Here is a 25,923-nt window from a genome sequence, read left to right as displayed (position 1 = left end):
GCGCCCCAACTTTTCAGCTAGCTACTTGTATAGCATTCAAATCTAATGTAGTAATATCAAAATTTCTTTAGATTCATATGCTGATTCTCGTGGTTTTTATTTCTAAATGAGGATGTACAAAAATTCAAGCCTCTCTTGGGTACTTAGGAATTTTTCTTTATTAGTTGATCACAACCTGAGAACTTACCCGAGTTATTATCATATTTCCGTTAGCCTCCTAATTTAAAGGAGTCTTTTTAGTAATTGTAATGAAATGAGATTGAGTAAAATAAGGGGACTGTTTTTCATGATCAATTTCATAAATAGCCTCCTACAGCTTCATACATATGCTACCCCGCAAGCCACTTCAATAAAACAGATCACCAGCCATCTACAAGAACAGTTTGCATATGGGTCATTTGGCCACTGAGGTCTACCCAAAATTCACTAGAGTCCTTATTGTTCCGCGGAAAACGAGATCCAGTGTGTACCCCATTCTGGATATTATACCTCTCATTAATCGTTTCCTTTGGAACTGAAACGCACCACAGAAGAGATTTCACTCGACTGATCAAAGGTACCTTTATTGAATTTTTGTGTAGGATGTTTCCTGAAACCACTATTCTCTGATTCGTGGGAGTGATCATGACTATTCTCCGTAGTTCTATCATAGTTACTCCTCATAATGCACACTTAGGTATCGGGTAAATGACTCCACTCGGCCAATAAAATCATAAAGTTAGGGTCGGGAAAATGTTGTGAATTTGTTTCATAATAACTCAAAAATCATCCTCTTACATTTTAATAACACCTCGTATTTACAAATCTATGCATTATGATCAAGTGATGAATGAATGTATCAAGGGAGTAGAAATATGTTGTGAATGAAAATGAACTTCAGAATGGTGGGAAGCCATTGAAACAGGGAGAAAAGATCGAGTCATCAGTGAACTATTGCAAATTTTGTCAGTTAAAATTACAAATAATTTAGTAATACGTTTTGGAAACAGTCAAATAGAATCTAAACTAGTGCGATCCATACGAGAAGAACTTAGTTTTGTTGCGTCCCGGAAAAGAGGTGCCTACGCGAATGATGGAGTTTTACTTGATCTTTTTCCAGCATCCACCTCGTATTATTTATTTTACCTTATCATGCTCCAGAAAAATGCCACTGATACAAATATATTTTTAAGCCACACTACTCGAAAAATTTTATTTTGAATACTTGAATCATTCGATTCAACATACGATATTTTCTCTGCCACTCCAGTTAGATTATTAACACTCCCGCGAGGGAGATTATATTTGCGTTATGATTTAAAAGTATTCCCCCCAACAAAGGGTCAAATCTTTGTGCCGGAAATTTTATTTTATCATTGATATTCTTGAAGCTTGAAGACCTAGGATCTTGAAAGATGTAGATATTCTCTAGTCACCCTTAAGCCAAAATTTCATCTCTTGTCCCTTGTTTTATCTCTAATACATCAGCACTTCCTATGTCTCCCTCAATAGTATGCCCTCATATTAGTTCTCATTGTAGAAATATTCATTCATTTTTTGTATGTTTTCCTCTCACATAACTTTTTGCTTATCAAATGCATGTATTCACCAAGAAATATCGACAAATCTTTAGGCTTCCTCTTCACTAATGCGCGAAAATTTAAAATGAGGGACTGGGAAATAGTGAGCTCTAGTGAAGTTCCATTATATCCCCTTTGATGTAATGCACATGTAATGCAAGTAATACACTTGTAAAATAAAGAAAAAAGATAGCCCTTCATATCAATAGTCGGAGAAAATATCTTCAAACTATCCTTATATCTTATAGTGTATCGTATTTAATGTCTTTCCTAATTTATGTTTTCATTAAAATGTAAATTAAAAAATCAATTTTAGTGTGCCACAATAGAGCTACTTTTAAATTGCATATTTAAAAAAATTAAAGTTAATTGAATCCGATAGTAATGTTGATCCATTAAATATTAACACGTAGCTGTTCTTTACATTCAAGGAAAATTGCTTTCGACTCTGAAACAGCAGAAAATAAAGGTGAAATCATACCAATAGATAACATATACGGCATTGCATAACAATATTCGGTAGTTTTAAAATCCGAAAAAATGTTAAAAATCGACAAATATGTATGAGCTCTGCATTTGTACGTTTTTTTCGACGCGAAATGGTCAATTTACCCTTCCCACTGGCACATCGTGGTGCTAGCGTAGTAATAGATAACCTATCAATAGGCACCAGTCTTAAAATCCATCAAAAATATTAAATGCCAACAATTATGAATGACATCTCTGCTGGTACATTTTTAATAGACGAGAAATCGTTAATTTACCCTTTCAACTGGCGCTAACGTAAGGTGACATCGTAACCTCTCGAAAAGCCAGGTTCGAGTCACCACCACAGTCTGCATCACCGGCCGTCACGGAAAAATCACTCAGCATCCCAATGGTCACGCCCCCAGGCCGCCGCCCGCGCCGCAAGCACGGCCCCCAGCCACCGTCAAATCGTCCCCCCCACAAAGGCAGAGGCGTCTGGTCCTCATTACTGGCGTCGCCCGCCCCTCGTATAAGCGGATTGCTGCCTCGGATTATCGCCCGCCGCCGCACCTGATCCCTCGCATCGCGATAAAGCCCCCCGGGATTTATCCGGCCGGGGGCGGGGTGGAGGCCGTGCTGACACCCCCGCCGCCGCCCTCCCTCTTTCCCGTCTTCCTCGACCGAGGGTCTCACCTGCCGTGGACCCCAGCAATTGTCCTATGCGCCACATTCGACAAATCTCGACTCCTTGAGAGGCATTTTCTCTCCGAGTGAAAGCGATTTTCGGCTCTTGCGCATGCGGACTAGATTGGAAAGTCAAAATCTCCGGGGCACGTGACGAGCCTAATCGGTCTGATTGGGTGATTCCGACGATTGCATTTATTCTGATTGGATCTAATTAATTGTAAATAAATTCATTTCTCACGGAGGAGGATAAGAATCGTGATTTTAAAAGAATTGGAAGCATTTAACGTGCTAGCTTCCTCCATTTACTATCGTAAAATTGAAATAAGTGTTAGGCATTGTTTCAGTTTAGGGTTGCAACGCAGTAATTCCTTGTTTCACCCGATTCAAGAGTGATGCAGTGGAAGTTCATTATATTAAAATGAAAGGTAGTTACACTTTTCCACAGTTATTTAAAGCGTACGACGCATTTTGTCTCACATACTTGTGAAAAAAACGCGTCGTTACCGTAAAAAACCTCATTATCTGGTACAAGATGTACCTTGTCTATGACCGTTAAATTGTGGACAGCTTTGGTAATTTCTTTATTTGTTCATTCATTTCGCCCAGCATATACAGAACCATAGGGTGAAAAATCCAGGAATGTAACAAAAAAAATTTGAAAATAAATGTCATCTATGACAAGGTACATCTTGTACCAGATAATTGCTTTGTAAGCCGAAATGCGTGGTGTGCATTAAATAATTGTGGAAAAGTGCAAATACCTTTCACTTCAATGTTTCAATTGAATTTTGCCTTGAGAATACTATACGAGCGTTATTTAAGAGGATGTTTCACCGCCGCTATTAATTTTGTATTTTTGCTTGATTTCCTAACTTACTTCTCAAATCTTGCACCATCAGCTAAAAGGTTCACGTAGACCAGTGAAAATGGTCAACTGAATCTCAAATATGTAATACTGATCTCAAAAAATCTGTATCCTCTGTACAAAGCTCTACCCTCATCTGGATCTACATACTACCCCATAAACCGCCTCAATGGACGTGTGGCATGGTCGTTAGGACATCAGCTTTTAATTTTGAGAGAATATATATTATTAGAAACTATGGTGTCCAGTGTGTTTTGATTGTGACTTACTTTTAAATACAGCATTTTATTGTCGGGAGTGTAAAAGTTCTATCGGTACTAGTAAATGTGGTGCATTTATTTTTAATTTTTGTAGTTACATTCTTGGATTGTTCACCCTATAGTTACGTATGTGATGGGCGAGCATAAAACATGATATATAAATAAATAAATTACCAAAATTATCCACAATTTAACTCTGAAAGACAGTTTTTCTCAAATTTTCGAACCAACAAAGTCTAGCCCGTAGCCTCGGAGCCTGGTTCCTGATGTAATCAGCGCTAAAATCACTGGTGTCTTTAATACACCAATTATGCCAATTTTGCTAAAAAAATTCGAGGCCTTCATTATCCAGTCTTTTCTGTCATGGCCTTGCTTTCCTGAATAAATGTGTCCTATTCCATTACAACTATATCCTAAGTTCTCAATGATAAATGTTCCCCTGGTGTGAAGTGATTGGTGACATAGTAACCTTCCATAATCGTGAGTGAAATTGCAAAATATCTATTTATAAAAAATAATAAGTTCAGGTCTAAATTTTTGATACCGTTAAAATATAATAAATCTCAATATTACATTTCCTAATGATAGGGAGTGCTCATCAAACATAGATAGTGAACCTAACTAAGGATATGATTTTTAATTGCAATTGCTGAAGAGTGAGATAATTGTTGTAATTTCCGTAATAAGGAAATGTAGAAAAATGCTGTAATCTATTTTTAAGAAGATTTCAGTGAGAAAGAAGGGAAACGGAATTTTTTAAATCATCTATCTTGTCCGACTTATGGTCAGAAAATTTTAACTTTCTCCGCCTTTTTTCTTTTACATTGCAACAAAAAATAAAGATTTTTACATACCTTTATGATTAATTTTTGGCTTATCATAGGAAAATCGTTAATTACGGGCAGGATATCATAATATTTCCAGCAACAATCCGATATTAATGATAACCGTATTATTACATTTATGAAAAAATCCAGCGTAGGCTTGTAACCGTGCTATGACTTGAGTCATTATCAAATAAATGAGGATATTATCGTGATCCCGCTTTCGTAGCATCAAAATGCTTCATACAAATATGTAGTCGTTAAAATTTCCTCATATTTTCGGTTTTCACCAATCCCTTCTCCTTTGCGTGTTTTATTGCAGTGGATTATTTTCCGAAAAGGATGTTTCAATTGAAATCTTTAGATTTCCCCACAAATTTACATATCTTTTAATTTATTATTTCCCTATTTTTTGCAATTGCAGGAGATAGACAAGGGAGAAGGGACTTCTTCTCAATCGCAACCCATTTAGGGCGTTTAATTTATCGATTTTAATATTATATTTATCATTATTCCTAGAAATTGCTTTTAAACTTCTTTAAATATTTTTTAATATGCAAATAATATCAGTGTTTAGTTGTCCGGTTGGTGTAGAAAATCTATTCTTTTCTTGCTTTTTTCCCTTTCAATGGCATCTAAAATCCGGATTGGTACATAGATCTATTTTAAGTACTGATATGAACAACTGATTTAGGCGAGGTGTAGTGGAAGTTATTCATGTTATCATGAAAATAAAAAAATGCACTCTTCCACATTTATGTAGTGTATTTAGCAAATGCATTAATTAATTATTATTAATTTTGGAAAAGTTTAATGGTTATTTTTAATATAGGATGACAGAAATATTGTTTACTGATAAATTAACATTGAATTTAAAACTAATCAGTACAATTTTCACGAGTTATTACTGAATGTGTATATTTTATAAATCATCATCATTAGTCAGCAATCCTAAGATAAGTTTGACGCAGTTCTCCATTTCTCTCTTCGATCCGCTAACCTTTTTATAGTGACGTATTTCTTCCCTTTAACATCCATTATAACCTGCCCTATGTAACTCATTCGGGGCCGTCCCTTGCCCTTTTTCCCTTCCACTTGTCCTTCAACGATTGTCTTCATCAGACCATCGTGCCTCAAAATGTGGCCAACTAAGTTTTCCCGTCTTTAGAGGCTTCTCTTTTCTCCCACTCTTCTTAGCACTTCCTCGTTACTAACACGGTCAATCCATTTTATATTCATCATTTTCCTGTAGCGCCACATTTCGAATGCTTTCAAACTTGACTTCTCTGCTGCTGCCAATGTCCAAGCCTCGCTTCCATAGAGAAACATACTCCATTTTTAGCATCTTATGACTTGTTTCCTTACTTCTATGCTTATTTTATAAATAAATGTGGGAAAGTTTAATAGTTATTTTTATCATAAATTGGGAGAAACGTTGATTATTAGTAGAAAATAATCATAATGTTTCAGACAGTTAAGAAAACTTGCCTTACTTTTTTTAAATTTAAAAATGAAAATGAAGCCTTTCCTTCGTATGAACATAAACTCGCGTCCCCGTGCCCACCACTCCTTCAAACCGCATTCGGACCACGAGAGTGTGAATCCGCGCCGCGTTCCCGTGGCGGTTGCGTCCATGTCCACGGGGGATGTTGGGGTGAGATTGGTCGCACCGCGGCGTTAACACCCGAGCAAATGACCGCAATGCTAGACGCACCGCGGCGCGGATTAAATTGATCGAGTTCGAAGGCTGGAGACGGCTCGAGGGAGGCGAGGCCGGCCGACAGTTTTGGATGAATCGGAAAGGTGGGATCACGGTGATCGGGCATGACTTCCAGCGGGGTGAAACGCACTTCCATCGCAGGGAACAGCAAAGGTCATCCAATTGATATCGTCGGTGGGTAAACGTGATTCTACCCACGGCCGGAATTAGGAGTTTTGTCAGGGGAGGGCCAAGATCAGTTTGCCACCCCACCTTCCCTGATCCCTCCTTCCCCCGCCTCTAAATGCCACAATAAATAATATAAAAAACGTTTTCCTGGATATCAGACAATTACTTATACCACTTATTTTTTATCAGAGCGCGACCCGGGTTTCAATAAATTATCATCATCTTCAGGTGCAAATTAAGATGATGACAATTCATTGTAACCCGGGTCGCGTTCTGATAAAAATAAGTAGTATAAGTAATTGTATGATATCCAGGAAAACTTATCATGGAATACCAAAAAGTAAATCAAGAGTGAGTGAACATAAAAAAACTTCCAAACGGCAAACATACGGTGTGTAATTTCAACTACCGTTTCCAAAAAAACAGCTTACGCATGTACTCGAGATTATCAGAGAACCTTGAAAATGAAGTAATATGTTGAAATCATGCTCAGTAGTGGAGTTTTATGTAAAGTATAGAAATTACAATTGGTAGTTTTAACATGGATGTATCGTATTTCCACCAAGTCAAGCCTGAAACGATTTTATATTGTATAATCACGGGAAGGAGGGGGCACGTGCCCCGGATGCAAAATTTGAAAATTTTATTTGAAAAAGTTGTTTCATTTTCTAATGGCATTATTTACCAATAATCATTAACTAATAAATTATAAAATAACAATATTAATAAAACCTTCTAAACAGCATACATAGGGTGCGTAATTTCAACTACTGCACGCCCAAAAATAGCTTACGCATGTAATATATAGGGTGTTCAGGAGAAATTTGCAATACTTCATGAGGTGATAGGTGAGACATTTTTTTGTTCATAAATATAGGGTTGACATTCCTTTGTTACTGAGCTATGGCAAGGAAAAGATTTTATTGGATGGGCCTTGCAGTTACCATGAAAGCAGTTTTTTTGGTTAACTATGCTTTCAGACATTTTATTTAAATGTCTGAAAGCATAGTTAACCAAACTGTGGGTTATAAAGGATATCAAATAATTAAGATTGGACGAAAATGTGCGGCTATAATAGCCTGGAACAATAAATTTCAAAATGTGTGAGACTATGCAATCGTATTTTTGATACTCGCTCAAAGCTCTTGTTTAGTTAAGATCAAAAATAATTAGTTTAGAGAATTATAATCGCATATTTTCGTCCAATTTTAATTACTAAATGTCCTTAAAAATCCAAAATATTAAATTAAAATTCGAAATACCTAGATATACAAGAAAATCTGTTTCAAGGTAATTGCAGAATGCATCCAGAAACGAGATTACGTTGTCATACCTTAGTAACTAAGGAGTTGTGAATTTGGAAATCATGGCCTGTAGTGGAGTTCTATATTAAAGTGCGGAAATTTCTGGCTGTAGTTTTTATCACCTGTTTCTAGCGCTCGTAACGGAGATCCGTTTGCATATTTCGGATTTAATTTGATCTACATAGGGAGGTCGTATTTTCCTACAATATTTTGGTCATTGGGTAAAATATATATTGGGCAATTTTAATAATAAACGCTTTGTATAAATAATGTGAATAGGAAGGCATGCAAGAATTATAAATTTACGTTCATGCGAATTAGATGGGTTTCGCACGGTGGAAATATTTTAGAAAAAAAATACACGAATATTGGTTGGTCGCAGTAGTCCCCTAAAATCTCCTATCAATGAATGTTTAGACTCTGATATTCTGTCTCTTTATTGTCTGCACCCTTCACTGTTACACATGCATTCATTTATTGCCATGCCAAGGATAATCTCGCAAGATATTCGTTATGAGCTACTCTGTAAAATTTTTAAACTCGTTTTATTTTCCACCTGGTATTGGTGTTGTTACAAAATTATGTTTTTTTTTTTTTTTTTGAGATGCAGTTACTCTTGCTCTCCATTGAAGAGAAAACTACGACCTAGTGGCCTACCTTACCCGAAAGCCGTATATAATCTAAAACAAGAGTTGAGGGATGTATAACCATTCATATTGGAGGAATCGTGACTAGGAGTATGCGTATGATATTTTGCATTGTGGAATTATTGAGGAAGACAGCTTTATTATAAAATTACTCTTTTAACTGTGATTACTAAATTTTTTACTCGGTAAAATAAAGAAGTTTTTGAGAAAGAAATGAGTCAAATCAATCAAAGAAATGAGTAGAGAAAGGAATATCAATGCATATTAGACAGTATGCTGAGATTTTGTGTTAAAATGCGCTGGAATAATATGCGAATTGATTGGTTTTAAAGCCAAAGAGCTACCTGGAGAGGAGGACACAAAATATTTTTTTAGGCTCAGATATGTAAACAACAACTGTTTTGACCTGTAAATCCTGGGATTTATCATTTAAAGCTTTTCTTCCAAATTTATAGCGGATTATTCTTCCCCTCTCCCTGGATTAAGGTTTCAAAAGAGGCGGCAGCGGCGACCATTTCATTGTTGTTCATCAAAGAACGCGGAGTAGGATATAGTTCGTGTTGGAAAATATGGTTTGACTTAAAACTTTCATCTTATTATTTGGACAATAGGCCATGCATCCGTGATTCGCCATCATATTCGCACACAACGGCGCATAAAGTTAAACGTTGGCAAGTTAGTTTTGCTCATCATGCATAAAACACAATATTTGTGTTTTCCAAACATCTTCACTTGATCTTAAGCGATTTCGAAGTCGCTATGCAAACATAGCAGCCATGCCTATCTATCATGGTAGTATGAGTTGCAAAATAGCTGGTTAATTTTTATCAACCACATAGCTGATTTTAATCAATCATGTCTTATTGATTAAGTCAGACGAAACTAGGTGAGATTTGCTTAACATTTCTTTATTTAAAAAATGTATTCTTGTACCACAGCAAACAGTACCGCTGGCCTTTCACAATGCCGGGTTTAACTTGGCAGTTAAACGTGCAAGAACTTCCATGCCCTGGGTAGAGGAAGCCTACACATGCGGAACTCGAACCCGAGACCTTTTATTTGGTAGGTAAGGACTATACCCCGCCGCCGCAGAGGATGGCAATTACCATTTTTAAGTAAATGAAAGCGAAAACTTTGTAGTCCGACACAAAAATTTGGAATAACGAAATTTTCGCTTTCATTTATTTAAAAATTGTGCTTATCGTTTTTTTCCCTGGTACCAAAAATGTCTTTCCAAACGCCATTCCATACGGGGAACGTAGTTGCATGGTATCACATGTGTACGGAGACGCAATCAAAATTGAGTCGTTTAAAGCGGTAAATTGCTAGAACACATTCGAGAATAGATGGACCTAAGATGGCAAAAGAGCCCCTGTTCTAATTTCGTTCGTTCATTTGCGAGATTCCGCGTCGTAAACAGAAATTAATGCAGTTTCTAACCTGCGCAATAACGTGTCCCGTACCAAACGGCCTTAAGATGAATGGCAAAAAAGAGTCTAAAATACTTGCGGCCAGCACTGAAAGGGAAAATGAGGGTGATTCAAGCTGCATGATTGAAATTTTGAAAAGAAAATTTGAGGAAATGAAAAGAGAAAAACCGTAAACGGTAGAAAATTCGTCAGGTGAGAAAAAGCATATGAATGAAAGACAACGAAACACCCTAGCCTTCCCCAATGAATTAAGATGTAGAGAGTACAAAATGTTGACATTTGGAATCAAAGCTCTAAGATTTTCAATTGAAAAAGAATTAATTAGTATAAGCTTAAATAATAGTTACTAATAATGAGTAAAATATATGTATATAATATAATAATGTAACACAGATATAGCCCCGGTTAGGTAAGACAGCGTATGGAAGACTATGAAAGACAAAAAAACTCACGAATATATTAGCGATGGCACTACCACCGTCCTTTAAGTTAGGTTTTAAGTTAGGAACAATAGTTCCTAGTAAGTCATTCTTACTTAGGTTGATGAAGAAGTCACTACTTCGAAAGCTTCCATGTTTTTCCGTTTAGCTTCCATTTTCCCGTGCGAGTGTTTCTTTTTTTGTGTTTCTATGTTTATTGAAATTGACTTGAACTATTTATATTACGTGCATCTAATTTTTCTAAAACATTGTGTATATATAATATAATATATATAATATAATTCTTATGATATATAATGAGAAATTAATGCATTTCCAACCTGCAAAATTCCCTGGCCCGTGTAAAAACGGGCTTAAGAAAGTTTCTCATTTGGCTCCCGGTTACGCCTGCGTCTGTGGGGGGGATGGGGTGGCAAACGGACGAGGGCAAATGGGGAGCAGTGACGGCTGTCCGAGCGATAGGTGCGTCTGGACCCAGTGCCAAGGGATATTGAATGGCCGGCCGGCTGGCCGTTTAAGATCGCCTTCACACTGCTTGCGCTCCCTATCGGGAACTGATTGCTGACGGCAGACTTTAGGCACAACTCGTGCCTATCTCTCCTCTCGTAACATAGTGTCACTTTTCTTTTTCTGCTATGGGATTTCCACTACATTTCCTCCAAAAATGCTTCATATCTAACATCCTCCGCATGTTAAAAATTACCAACCGCAAATAAATGGATCGGGTTCATTCTTGGTTCTTTAAAGATATACTTTAGTATTCACCTGGAACTTTAGTAAATATAAAAAACGTCGGTAGTTTTTGTGCGTTTATCCAGAATTTTTAGGTTTAGATGACACCATGACCAGAATAAATATTGAAATATGTGGTAGATTGGATTCAAAAGAACTTTTTTCCTACTTGAAAAAAAATACAAAACTCAGAGGTTAGGGAAATGTATTCCAGTGAAATTCGACGTTCATGTAATCCCCATTGGTTTTCATTGAACCTCTGCATTTAATAGGTTTGTTTATTAAGTGCATCTTTCCCTTACTCATAATTTTGCGATCAATCGTTAACCATGAGTTAGAAACACCTGGAATGTTAGCTATTATTTTCATTCCACAAATACATTTGAAATGCTGTGAAAAATAAATTTAGTTCTCACTAAAATTGTTGCCTTTATTTCCACGGCTTTGCATTTATTGTGCTTGTATAATTAATATCGTCTGTATTATTAGTCTCAAGGTGTTGAGCTAGTTTTAATCACGGAAAATGCTTAAAAAATCTTTTCTACACCCGATGCGATAAAAATTTTTCTAGATAATAATTTTAGCCCTCTATTTTGAAAAATGGCAGCTGTTTCTAAAGTTAATTTTTCCTGTGACGGTCTACGAGAAAATTAAGGACGGAAGCAATGATTTAAATCCTGCATTTATAAGCAATTAATCATTTCCTGTCAAATGATGTGATAATTGGTGATAAGTTTATGGTTACCAGTGTTGGTAAAAATGGTGGAATACTATGATTACCGTCTTATGATTTGACAAGTCTTTAATTTTTAAAGCCAGTTACTTCTACCATATGTTAGGCCTATGGCCTTAAAATTGAAACCTTTCCTTCATGTAAGGATGTTATTTATCTTTTTATGTTCAGAAATTTCTTCTCCCAGATTGATTTACATTACCGTAGCCCTTACTTATGGACCTTTATCCGGTCGCTAATTTACTCACAATCCTTCCTATCTAACTCACTGACTTCTCCTCTTAGCTGACACATTGTAGGGCTTCAAATATGCTGTGGATTGGCTAGAAAAGGACTTTTCCACTACTTAGAAAAATAAAAAAACTCAGACGTTAGGGAAATCTACTCATTTGGAAATCGTCATTCATGTCATTCCCATTGCGTTGCTTCAATCCTCTATATTCTATAGGTTTTTTATTTCGTTTATTATCTTTCCTTAAGTGCTAAGTAAATCCTTAGCTTTCATTCATGGCTTTTATTCTAAGTAAATCTTTGGCTGAGCACGCTAATAGCAATGAATATTTTCTCCAGGATCGATGGGAATTCGCTTCGCTGCTCCTGGTGTGCTCGAGATAATGAGCAAATAGTTCATTTTAATCTTATTTCTGTGCATAAGAATCAATAACATAAGATCCAGCTGTTTTACGTTATTTTTTTCTCCTATGCATATTCTATAATTTTTCTGTGCTCGTTCTAATTTATTTCTTTTCTTATAGAAACGTTTTAGTGGCTGTAGTTAATATATACTTCGACAAAAATTAATGATAACCGCCTAATGTATCAATTGGCATCATTTATAAAATGCACAAAATAAGTAAAACATAAGGACTGTTGTATCCCAGTGTGAAGAGCGCTTGGCAGTTGTTAGTGTTGCCTCGGGTTTTAATTCTGATGGAAACCTGTAGGCAATCTAAAATAAAAGTAAACGAAGTTTAAGGAAGCCCATATAAAGCAACTGCTCCTCCTTAAATTATAAAATATTCACACATCCGCGGCTTAATTTGTGGTGAGCTATACCCTTACCATCCCAAACAACCTACTTGTTAATTTTGTGAGAATGGGAAAATAGAAATTAGGACGGTAATGAGATGAAATATTATTAGGGGTAATATTTGACATCATTGAGATAAACATTGAGGACCAGAACCTGTTTGTAACTTTTATGGTAATACTGAGTATAGGTAACGTCTTTTTAAATGATGGGTACATTCTGAAAATAACATCAATATGAACATTTGCGAGTATTATAAATTCACTTTTACACGAGTTTGAAAGACTTTGCAAGTAGGGAATCAAGTATGCAAAAGTCAAAAACGTCGGATCTGCTATTGAATCGACGCTGCAGTCCAATTAATTGACGTTTGACCATAGGAATTAAAAGGCCCCAACTGATGATTGACAACTGTGACTCCTATGGCATTTATGATACCGTCCCTCAGGTATGGGATTGATATTTTGTAATTATTGGAGCAGGAAATGAAGCCTGCAATCATAGACGAGCCAGCGAATAATCAGAATCGTATTTATGGATCCCGGTTTAGTTCCAAGCACCGATATCAGTGATACTTACCATCCCCCCAGCTGAGTCGGAAGCTAAGCGTCAATCAGTTTGGGCTTCCAGTGAGTGGGGCGTGATTGAGCTCACTAATGAACGTGGGTGATGAGCTTAACACGACCTTGGCAAGCCTAAGTGGTTTTACACAGTGGTGACCTGTAAGGTCGTCGGAGTGAATACAAACAGAAAGTTCATGGCGATTGTGCTGCAGCCAAAACACGGTCACAAGATTAAAATGCTTAAAAAATCAAGCTTCAGTGAAATTATGGATAGTGGAAAAGGACTGAGTTCTATATGGAAAAGGTGGTTAAACAAGATCACTATCGATAAATAAAATTTTAGGTCATGTTGTTCCTTCTTACTTTATTGATTGAGGGGATGTGGACAAAAAAAATAAAAATATAGTTATGTTTGTTTGGCCGACGGGTAAAATAAAAAGATTTAAATTAATAAGAAAATATTAATCAAGTATATCCCAAATATAATATCATAAACTGATTATTTGTGGCTTTATAGTGTAGAAATAAGTATCTCCGGCCGTATGAAAGTAGTATGAAATCCTTTTTTGAACCGAAATTCCTCCTACACCAAATCGAGCTCTTCGGTCGTTTCCCGGCGTCCATGCCACTGACACGTCAGATATTTAAAATATCGCATCCTGGAGTAGGTCAACTGCTTCTCGTCAAGGAACCAGCCTTGAAATCTGAAGGATGTTTCGCATTTGGCCTCTTAAATGGATTTGCCCTAATCTGTCTCAGTCCCTCGAATGCGGTATTCAATGAGTTTACTTCCGGTTGCATTACTCTGCGTGAAGGAGATTGGCTACTTCATTCGACTCGAAATAATCCAGATCCTTTTAATGATGAGAGAATCATACTTTGCATCTCCACGGAGTAAAACCATCGTGCACTTCGCTCTGATCCTCACCAATGACAGCTCCGTTCTCTCCTGCGTGACGTGAGTAGCTAAAACAAGGAAGCCAAGGAATGGTATTTACGGTCGTTGTGATGTAGAAGAGATTTTGGATAAATTTCCGCCCTGATGCTTCTCCCTATGTCCATCGACAGTAGAAAAAATTTTAGCTCCTTCATATAAAAATTAAAAAAAATACCATTTGCTGAAGGCATTAAACTGCGAGTAAATGACTACGTGTTACGTTTTTATTGTTTCTAAATAAAAAAAACGAGGCAACTATATTCATTTTATCTTCATTGAAGACCTTGATTCCTATTCAGAGAAACTTGTCTCCGCACATTCTTTAAATTTGTACTGGTTCTTCGTTACTTTCTGCCGGGAAATCTGAGTTGGCATCATAACTGTCTCATATGACACATGCTACACATTACAGGATCACACTTTTTGTACCAAATGGAGCATTTTAAGACCCCATCCTGGAGCAAAAAGTCCATTTATTCCTATTTTAATGTGTTCAACACCTCAACTAACCTTCACTGCACACATATTTGTAAATATCAGGGTAACATTGCTGCTCCCTAGAGACCAAATACCGAATCATAACATAACGTAACTGTGTGAATAAAAAGAGGGACATAGCGACTCAAAAAACGCTGAAGGAAATGATAAATCACTTTATTTTCACTTATGGTAACTCACGTGACTCTTGCGCTAAGTAAAAATAAATCCTCAAGGATGAAATAGTGCGGCGGAAAATCACTATTTTCGGCAAAATTAAGAACCGCGCAGTAATAGGAAATTTTCGAAAAAATATGATGAAAACCTTTGTATCGCAATTCCCCCATTTAAGGAAAGAAAGGAAATGAAAATGAGGTGTGATGAGATGATTATAAATCAAAATGGTATACTCTTGAAAAAGAACTTCATTGTATTTTTTGTAGAGTAATTACCGAGTTTAAGCCTATGAAAAAGTAGCATGTTTAGAAATATGTTGCACTGTTGTTAAGGTCGACTCCCACGTTTAGCCCTTAATGTAGGGCGGCCCTAAATGAGTAATGTGTGCTATCGACGATCCATTAACTTCATGGACTAACTTACAGATTCTAACCACATGGGACGCAATCCCAGGGAATTTGTAGTCCCGCGTCTAATGCTGCACTTCAAGCTTTTTCCTCCCAAATTAACTGGATCATATCGTTATGAATCATATATTTTGCTCGATTCAATAACGAACCGTGGAATGTGAGGGTAATATTTTCTGAAGGAATTATCCAATACAGCATTTGTGTCTTGTTTTTTTTTAGATCGAGGGAATCTCTGTTTTGTGACTAGGGTAATGGAATCTCTTTCAGAGTACCCATGTTTAAACACCGATGTTGGCGGAAAATTTTCTGTGAAAGCTTGTTGCTGTGTGAATGGCACTGCAAGTACAGTACTCCGTCCGTCATACGGGACGTTAAGCTGATATCCTCTTGGCGACTTTCGTTACTATCTTTTTAAAACAGCTCTCAATGATGTTATTTGTCGGTCGCCTCTGTCAAACATAATACCTACAAATTGGTTCCAATCATGGTGAATTCCTTATTTTCATATCCTATAATATTTATAGATTTTGTATAATCTGTAAAATATCTCGAAAATAGCCCCAATAATTAACGACATTTCGTGGAAAAACATATTCGGTAATTAACAGGTCAAGCTAATCGTAAGAAAAGAATATGAAGGAAAATTAGGAAAGTGCGACGACAAAGTGAGATAAATTAGCTACTTCTCCCTCGTTAGACCTTATTTGAAATATGCTGCCAAAGTTATGGATCCTTGTGAAATTGTCTTAGAAGTAGGTTTGGAACGTGGAAAGAGAAGACCAGCCAGGTACATGAAAAGCCGTTTCGATAGTCTAGTTAGTATCACTGATCCTTAGAGAAACTCGGATAGGAATCACTGTCAGACCGTAGATGGAAAACTATACTGAAGCTTTTATAAACATTCAAGATCAGTTTATTTTCCGATGAAATTCACCATATCTTACGATAGCATGCATACTATGGTATATCAGATCATAAAAATAAAATTAGAGAGATAGACTATTGAACAGATGTCGCTTTTCCCCGATCGAAAGTAGAATGTTGCGGTAGTGTTAGGACTGAGAAATAGGTTAGTTGGCTGTTAGTGTAGCATAATAAGTTTTGCATTCCTTAATTCATGTGTTTGGATTTTTCTAATTATTCTAACAGCTTATTTGCATCTTCTAAGCTTCATTGGTAGATTGCCTTCATGATTAAGACATGCATGGTATAATGTGTGTCATATGTAGAGTACATGACGAGTAGTGTATGTTAAAGGAAGTTTTAAATTTTAATCCTTAGTTGTATGTTGGTGAATGTTTCACCTCCTGCCAAATCCCTCTGTAGGTAGCTTTTAAGATAATATGTAGATGTATGGATAATATGTATATGTAGATAGGTGGATGTAAATAATTCTTGCGATGCGATTTTATGAATTTCCGGTCAATTCGTGAACCTGAAATGGACCTTGGAATTGACCTAACTCCTTAAATTGAGTAGTTAAATTGAGTCATCAATGTTTGGGGTACAACATTTTGTGACTGGATGTGAGGAGATCTATACTTTTGAGTTTTTGAGGGAATTGGATAGAGCTGCGGCTGTCAATCGGTGAATGAATGCACAGTGAAGTCAAAATGGAAATTGAGTAATATTTCACTCCTTGAGATAATTAACTTCCATGTTCATTTATTGCTCACTGTGCTTCATGTACCAGATACAAATAAATATATAACATTTAGTATAAGCCTTATATTTCATTTTAAAGTTAGCCATAACATGGTAAAGTGAGTTTCAAATGCAAATCTGTGTCTTTTTTGGTCTAGTCTTCAACTAGCACGTTAAACATAGGATTATTATCCACCCTTTCCGACCAAGTAACCTTCTTTTCCGAATCCCTAGGCTGAGGTTTGTGGTGATGAACACTGTGCTCCATCACCCACCCGTTGAAGCTGGTGATTAGCCTGGTGTTCATAACAGAACATCTATCATACCTCCCGTAATTTAAAACAACATATTTGTCACTGAAAACTAATACATGAGACCCCTTGGAGGCTCTCCCGAGCAACTACGTTAACACTAACGCCGAGTTTTTTTCCATCCATTATCATCGAGTTACCCTCTTTTCCAATCCCTGACCATAAAAATGCTGTTATTCTTCAAAAGGATACATCAATCATTGTCAAAATCACCATGATGAAAAAAATCACCACGTTGGGAAAATTAAGTATTAGTTCCTGACGTAGTCTACCTAGTACTGAATAATCCGCATCGAGGGTGCTTACGGTACGAAAGAGTGACTATTCTGATGAAGCAATGCACTCCATTGAATAGTTAATTGCTTAGAATATACCATTGTAGAGTACCCTTTTGAACGCATTCAGGAAAACAAGGATTCCTAGAGAGCCCGAGGGATGTTTAATATCACTGTGAATTCATGCGCCACGTTCACAGCGCGCAATAGTTAATGGATATTAAGGAGCTTTTGGGAATAAAACAAAAGCCTATATTACACAGAGAGATTTCAAAACCATATAATGAAATTTAGCACCCAACTAACCTCTGTCAACATTTAGTACGAAAATATCAAGGTAGTACAACTCCTACGGGGCTCCATGGAATTCAAGACGTAATATATTAACGCATTTCCATCAAGTCAAGCCTACAAATCTATAAGTTGTGTATGATTCATTGTTATTAAGTAGCGAAAACGATTTCTTTTCCTTTTGTGATGACTAGAATAATTTTTACGAAGAAAAATTAATGAACGAGCTGAAAATAGATTAAAATATCTCGCGACGTATACCCAATGCCTCAGCCATCACCTTCTCAACACCACATGTTGCCCAAGAGGTGATCGCAGTTCTATGTAGTGGGTGTATTTTAATATGTACATTAAAAGGCAAACCGACAGTGAAAACCGAAGAAAGTTGGCCGTAAATACACTTGGAATAATTATTTAATCCAACATAAATAGAAAAAGAGTGATGAAAGTGTATGAAGTAACTTCTCCTTAGGTTCATATAGGCATATTAAAGCACAAACAAAATATTTGCGGTGTGTGACCAAGGACATTAAAGGAGTAAGGGAAAATGAAATTTCTTGAGAAGCAGAAAAGGCGCCACAATCTTTGTCGTAAAACTTTGAAATTGAGGGCACAATCCTCGCCTGGCTCCCATACGCTGTAGACTCATAGCAAGTGGTTTGACACGTAAAAAGGCCTTCATTGGCTGCTGACTTGATTACCGTCAATATTGAAGGGAATGTGGTATTTTCTTCATAATTGGCTAAAGCTGAGGCACTATTAAAGTAAAAAACTTTTGGATTCATAACTATTAGTTGGAGAGCAAGAAGACAGCGAAATTTTTGTGCGCTCGGAACTGAAGTTATTGTAGCTATATATTACGTTGTAGCTAAAAATTGATGAGTGTAATCATACATGGCTTATTATGAATATTGCAAAAGCATTCAGTAATAGTAAATGAGAAAGGGAGTCTTACATCTTGATCTATTTCGCTGCTGGTAAGCCGCAAATCGATCGAGTTATTCGCTGATATTCCATTTCTGAATACGGAATGAAATCATTAATCTAGTAAGTTTAAACTTCATGCCGTATTTGCACTCAGAAATTGAAAGAACTTAATCTGATGAAATTTATTTTAAAATTTAATGAGTGCTCTCCGAGGTATTAGCCATCAAACTTGGGTGACTGGCATTTGATTCGGATGAAAAACCCCAGCAAAACGTATAGATTGTCAATACGCTTCCTTACATTTCATAGTATATTTCTTGCTGGTATTCAGGGCGAGGAAACTTTCCTTCAAAGTAAATGACTTAGCGTGTTAAAAAGTTTTTCTTTTCGTCACTTATCAAGCTGTAAGAAATTGTTCCACATTTCTGGGAATGGTTAATAAATCAACCATAAAATATCAAAGATAAACGGCGTATCCCGACCAATGCATTCACTCATCAAAGAAAAACCCGAACTACTGAAGTTACAGCCATGAAGTGTTCAGTATATATTCCTTTTGTCATGTATGGGTGCACTAAGGTAGAATCTTTTCCTGAAAAATTTGGTTTAGTTCTCTGCCCATTTGAGTTAACGTTTTGATCCCATAAGAGCATTCAATTCGTTGCAAGATATTTCCCTTTTGTTCTTTCAAATTACTTCCACTCGAAATACTGGGTTCAACTTCCAGCAATTCAGAGGGAAGAGGGATAATCTAATTACTCTGTAATGTAATTCTTCTCCGTTTCCATGGACTTCCTAGCGCCTTTTCATGATAGTTGTATTTTTATGTCCGAATTCCATCATTCTTCTTTCATGTTCATAGTCATGGAAACGAGGCGTAAACATGTATTCAAAGCATTAGAAGTGATTAAATACCCTTTATTGAAATTCATGCTATAAATGGTTTAATTTCTGGTTGAATGGCTTACTTAATTGTAAAAAGGACGGAATAAATTTTTACAACTACATCTTTTTGATTGAGTGTTTTTATACCACCAGCTCAATTATTTTTAATTTTGAACAGAAACATTATAAATTTTGCGCCAGAAAGTTATAAAACTAGTTTCACTATCATCTATTTCTTTCCCGTAAGTTACAAGAGGAACTCTGGCATTGGCCATCAACTCCTACATAATTGGTCTTTGGTACACACATAATAGCACCTAATTATAATTACAAACATTCGTCATACATAAACCCTTTAAAGCTACTTATTGTTAGTATCTTTTGTTTTTTGGAAATATGAAGAACCAAACCAACCTATCCCTATTTTTAATTGGGATTTAAATTGGTTTTATAGGTATTTTTTTGTATCTGAGCCTTCATTCAAACACACGTCCGAAAGCTCCTTCCTATCATTTTCGAACTTCTCATCCTGTACTGGTAAAGTTTTCTATTATCCCCTTGTTCTATTGAATATGTGACTGCAATATTATAGCCTGGTATAAAAAAATACTCTAGAAATTTTGTGTATGTGGAGAGTACCGTTACGTCAAAACGGAAGCCCTAGATACGTGGAGAGCGTTTTTAACCACCAACATCAAACTGTTATCGCATCGCAGGATTCCTCCGGAAATTCTCCTTCCGTAGCAAGCGGCTTAGCGTGTCAAAAAGTTGTTCTTCGACTGCTGACTCTCTTTCCGTCACTTTTGAAGGACACTAATCACCCACGCCTCCCGATATTCTGCCCGACTTGGCACGACTTCCGAGTGAAAGAGGGCCCGCTGTGATCCCGCCAATCAATGCAGCCGGGCGCCCCGCGCAGCCCCTCGTTAGAAAACAATTTGGCCGCAGCCACCCCTGCCAAACACCTCGACCCCCTCCAAATCTCTCCCGTGGCGCCAACTGCAGAAAGAAAACCCTCATCCCCTCCCTCCCCCCCTCCTGCCGTCTCCATCCAGTTTCGGGCCCCTCGGCTCCAGTTTCCCGCCCCCGGGGGCGGAGCGGAGGCAGGCGCCCCCGCCGCAAGGGGCTTTGGCCGTGTGCGGCAGCATCATTAGGAGAGGCGGCGGTCGGGGAGCCGTGTGCTGGTCGCAATTAGCCAAATTAAGGGCGAGCCATGTCGCGGGGGAGTGGGGGTGGAGTTGGATGCGGAGGCGGAGAGCGGCTAATGAAGGCAAAAGGCCCACCGCTCATATTACGATGGGATTGTGCTCTTAATGTTTAATACCCGCCGCGCCTCCGTCTTCTTCTCCCCACAGGCGCGTCCCGCCGCTGTCAAGCCGCTGTCCTCCGTTTGTTCAAGTGCTTACCGCGCTTCCCAATCGTTTCCCAGCTTGCATCTATATCCACATCTACGTGTTTCCCCGCAACCCGTCTCAAATGGCGTATGGCGAGAGATTAAATGGAATACGGTTAACGAAATGAAAAACTTTATTCTATTCCACCAATTTTCCAACCATCAATTTTAGTTACGACTAGTTTCGACACATCGGCGTCATCATCAGGTATATGACGATGACGCCGCTTTGTTAAAAATAGTCGTACCTAGCCATGAGTTTCTATGAATAATTCTTGTAAAATGATGAAGTTTTGTCTATGAGCATTATAACGAGGCAAATATTATGATTCCTAGCCAAAAGAGAAAGCAAAATTGGTTTACTTATATTTCCTTTTGTTAAACAATTTCATTTTGTTTATAAAGTTTAAAAAAATAAATAATATGATTATAAACAGATTATAGCATTTCATGCGAAACCTAATTGCTTTGACATTAACATTGAGAGTGCAGTCCCCGACGTAGCGACAAGGAAATTCTCGGCGCCGCAGCGGCACCGTAAATCCAACGACGTAACTTTTTTCATTAGAGGCCAATAAAATATAAACTGTCGACACTATGCAAACAAAATTATATATATATAGACGAAGAAAGAAGAAAAAATAGACTACTGAAAATTTCAAAATGATCCATCGGAATGGAAAATTTTTACACCACTTTTAAAACCACAAGCGCCGCTAAGGCACAGCGAACCCATAAGAGGGTTAAAATAATTAGTGGGATACGATAAAGTTTTTTCATTCCAATGTTTTTTTTTTGTGAAAGTTCATATAACATTAAATGAACTTCCGCAAGTTTAGCATGAGACGATAAAGAGACGGTTTGCGTTTTGAAGGTAAAGATGCGCGTTTGAGTTATATGACTACCAAGTCCACTAAATCGTCTTCCAGCTCCGATCTATATCTACATGTACGAGTTTTCCCACAAGCCGACTCTAAAGGCGTATAGTGGGTGATTGAATGGAATACAGTTAACGAAATGAAAAACTTTTTTGTACTCCAACAATTGTTTTGAGGTGTGACTAGTTTCGACGCAGCGGCGTCATCATTACGTATACGGTGAAATGAAATGAAAAACTTTTCTGCGTTCCATTAATTCATTTTAAGGTAAATAAGCAAAAATAATATGAGAAGAACGTTAATGAAATGAAAAACAATATTGCATTCCACCATTATTTTAAGGTACGACTAGTTTCGACGTATCGGCGTCATCATCATATACCTGACATCATATACATCTGGCATAACATTTAAATACCTGGTTTTACCTTAAAATTGTATAGGTGGAATACAAAAAATTATTTCATTTCATTAATGTTAAAATGAACTTACACAAAGTTTAGCCTGAGACGATATAGATAAAGATATGGAGATGTGCGTATGAGTTATATTATTACCAAGTCCACTGAATCATTTCCGAGCTCGCATCCATATCTGCATTTACGTCTTTTTCTTTAAATAACTTTTTTCATTCCACCAATTTTTCCACCAATTATTTTAAGGTACCACTAGTTTGAACGCAGCGGCGTCATCATCAGGTCAATGAAACTTGTTGTATTCAGTTCTACACATCAAGTGTAAAAAATTGTTTCACTGTGAATGAAGAAAATTAAAATTAGTTTTTCCACAGAATTTTTTATTCGTGATCTTCTGAAGTTAACCGTCGTGGTCAGGATTGTGTTTTAATAAAATATTCTGCGGAAAAACAAATATTAAATTCATTAATCCCAAATATTCAGAAAAATCCTCGAAGTATACCCGGAAAGTGCCAACTTTGTTGTAATCCACAGATTTAATTTAAGGTACGACTAGTTTCATCTCAGCGACGCATCATCAGGTATATCATGATGACGCCGCTACGTTGAAACTAGTCGTACCTTAAAATAATTGGTGGAATGCAACAAAGTTTTTCATTTAATTAACTTTCTTTTCATTTTCATTCTGTTAACAGCTAGTTGTGGCCTAAAATAAATTTGTGGAATATAACAATCATTTTCATTTCGTTAATGTTTAAATGAACTTCCACAAATTTAAGGCTAGGGCGATAGAAATAAAGATAAGGAGATGTCTTTTGAGCTGTATGACTACCGAGTCTACTGATACGCTTCCCAGCTTACACCTATATCTACATTTCAGATCTGTTGGAAAGATATAATTATTCTTAATAGCTCTAGCAATCGAAGCCTAGTAGCACAAGGCCTCCGAGTCTATAGCGGCTCCCAGCCAATTTTTTGCAGACAATTTTTGTCTAATCACGCAGTTTTCCTCTGTACTTAATTAAGTTCACGGATTATCTTCCTGTGATGAATCCTATATGCTTAAGGGCGGATACAGGATTATTTTAGGGAGGGAGGCACAACGATATGACAGGCAAACGATCTTCTCATAATTGAGGCCAAAAACATCATACAATAATTACGGTGCGAAATATTCTTTTTATTTTAATATAAAAGGTATGAATATGAAACTAAATGAGTTAGGCTTCGTAAAGCACAAAACAAAACTAACACGATTACAAACGTTTTAAAAATATTGCCTATTTTTTAAGTGCTTGGGGAGGCACGTGCCCCTCCTCTAAATCCGCCCATGCATATGCTCGCCGTGTATTCAGGATGCCTCCATAGTACCAAGTAGCACTTTTTATTCTCATCCTTGGATCAGTGCTGAAGCGCAATGGGCAGAAATTGAAAAACCTGGCAAATACCCTCAGTGGTCGTATTGGCGAGCGATTGGAACTTTTTCACAGCTATTTATTTTTAATGGGTTAGGAAACTATGCCTGGCTATCATACTCTGCTTAGATTTGCAGAGTTTGATAGCCAGACAAGAAGGAAACGAGAGCAGGGTTCCGTACATACGAGTGCAAACAAGAATTACTGCTCAGGAAATTAATAGAAAGGTTCAATTTCGTTGAATTCATGGGAACGGCAAAACTGATAATCAAATGAAGCTATGTACATAATAAATTACAAATTGCTTAAGAGTCCCATTACAAAACCTTGCTTCGTTATACTCACTATTTGATTATACTGACGCAGGGACTCCTTTCAGTGTGACACCCAAGGATATCATTTTGGGTTCTTAATATATATTTCCAGATAGGTACTAAAAATGTACGTGCCACTACACGTACAGGAACGCCGCTTTAGCTATAATGGAATTGAACTTCAATTATTTGGGACGGATTGGTACTTACCGAAAAATAAAATACATGTTAGAAACATTTTATTACAGACAGGGGTTTGAAATTTGCAAAAGCGAAATGAAAAATAAGGGAAAGAAAGGGGAATAATGATGCTAAAAATATCTCGCGAAGCAAATTTGGGGCGGTATATTTATAAGGAAACGAAGAATACGCGTCACACAGATGTTAAGCAAATTAGGCGAGGAGCCGCTAGAGACTAAGGGGCTGAAAGGTTGGCTTAATTTGCTTGAGTAATTGAGAATAGATATCTTTCAGAGCGGCGCGGATGGCATCATATTAGAACCCCACTTTATTTCTTGGTCATACAGAAACGACAAATAAAGAGAAATATTTTCCCGATAGGATAGGTAGTGGAATTCGTTTTTCCTAAGAAAAATAAAGGACTTAATAAATGCCAACGTTCTCATGGAACTTCGTTGGAGAATTTCCTTTTTTATACTCAAATGGCTGAAGTCCTAGCACCTACCTAGTGTTATTTCACTTTTGAGAAACCTTGTTTTTTTAACTTAATAATCATTTTGCTGACTTCTGAAATAAATTTATTTGTCACATTGGTTCCATCTTTAAGAATTATATTATGTCAACACATGGAAAATTACGATCCTTAGTCTTTCACTCACACAGAGTATGTTTTCACTTCGTGAGGGGGTTCGCATCTGAATGATGAGGCTTTGCTTGAACAAAAAAGGAAAGGAGGATATTCAGTGGGTATTTTTATGAGTGAAAAAAGCTGGAAATAGTGATATAAAAAGGCTCAGGTAAGCGAGCGGGTGGCCTTAAACCTAGCTGAAAAAATACAGTGAAGGATAGGCAGAGGGTGAGAGTGGAGAAGGGTATAATTCTTTGTCGGCAAATGGTGGCAGTTAATGTCTCACGGGCTTCCCACTGGGTTGATGAATGAAGCAGCCCTGATGACGATGAAAGAGTGTTTCATCGAAACATCGGCAGAAATTGTGTGCCTAAGCCGGTGGGAACTCTAAAAGACATTCACAGCTGGTGAGAGTGGAGAATGTAAAGGGGCGTTCTGTACCTAATAGGGGGGCGTGACTGTCCAGTGAGTGGAGCACATGGCTACCGATTAAAGGGTTCTGAGTTAAGATCCCGAGGAACATATTTGGATACCCTTATGCGTAGTAAATCATCGGAATGATAAGTAGCCCATGGTATGGGCCCACCTACCCAGTATGTGTGCAATCCTGTAGCTTGGGTAAGGGTAGCTATATTATCACCCATTGAAGCCAACGTTCGGGTGGAAGCACTGACTGATTCTCCATGTTACCCACCGTAGCCTTCAGAATGCCATATTTTAATCATCATCATTAGTCAAGAATCCTAGGATTGGTTTGACACAGCTCTCCATTCCTCTCTCCTATTCAAAGCGACGCAAGCCTTTCATAGCGACGTATTTAACCTATTTTACATATTTTATAAACTGCCCGAAGTAACTCATTCGGGGCCATTCCTTGCCCTTATTTCCTTTCACTTGTCCTTCTACGATTGTTTTCATCAGGCCATCGTGTCTCA

The 25,923-nt window shown here is 37.3% G+C and overlaps 1 protein-coding gene across 2 annotated transcripts in view; it reads left to right on the top strand.

The window, feature by feature from the left end:
• The window catches only part of LOC124171393, a 170,900-nt gene that overhangs the window by 109,619 nt on the left and 35,358 nt on the right, over positions 1-25,923 (top strand). The window lies entirely within an intron of this gene.

Source organism: Ischnura elegans, chromosome X (assembly GCF_921293095.1).
Source record: "Ischnura elegans chromosome X, ioIscEleg1.1, whole genome shotgun sequence".
Taxonomy (NCBI): Eukaryota; Metazoa; Arthropoda; class Insecta; order Odonata; family Coenagrionidae; genus Ischnura; species Ischnura elegans.
The sequence above is the reverse complement of the archived record's forward strand: the minus strand, read 5'-3'. Positions and strand labels throughout refer to the sequence as shown.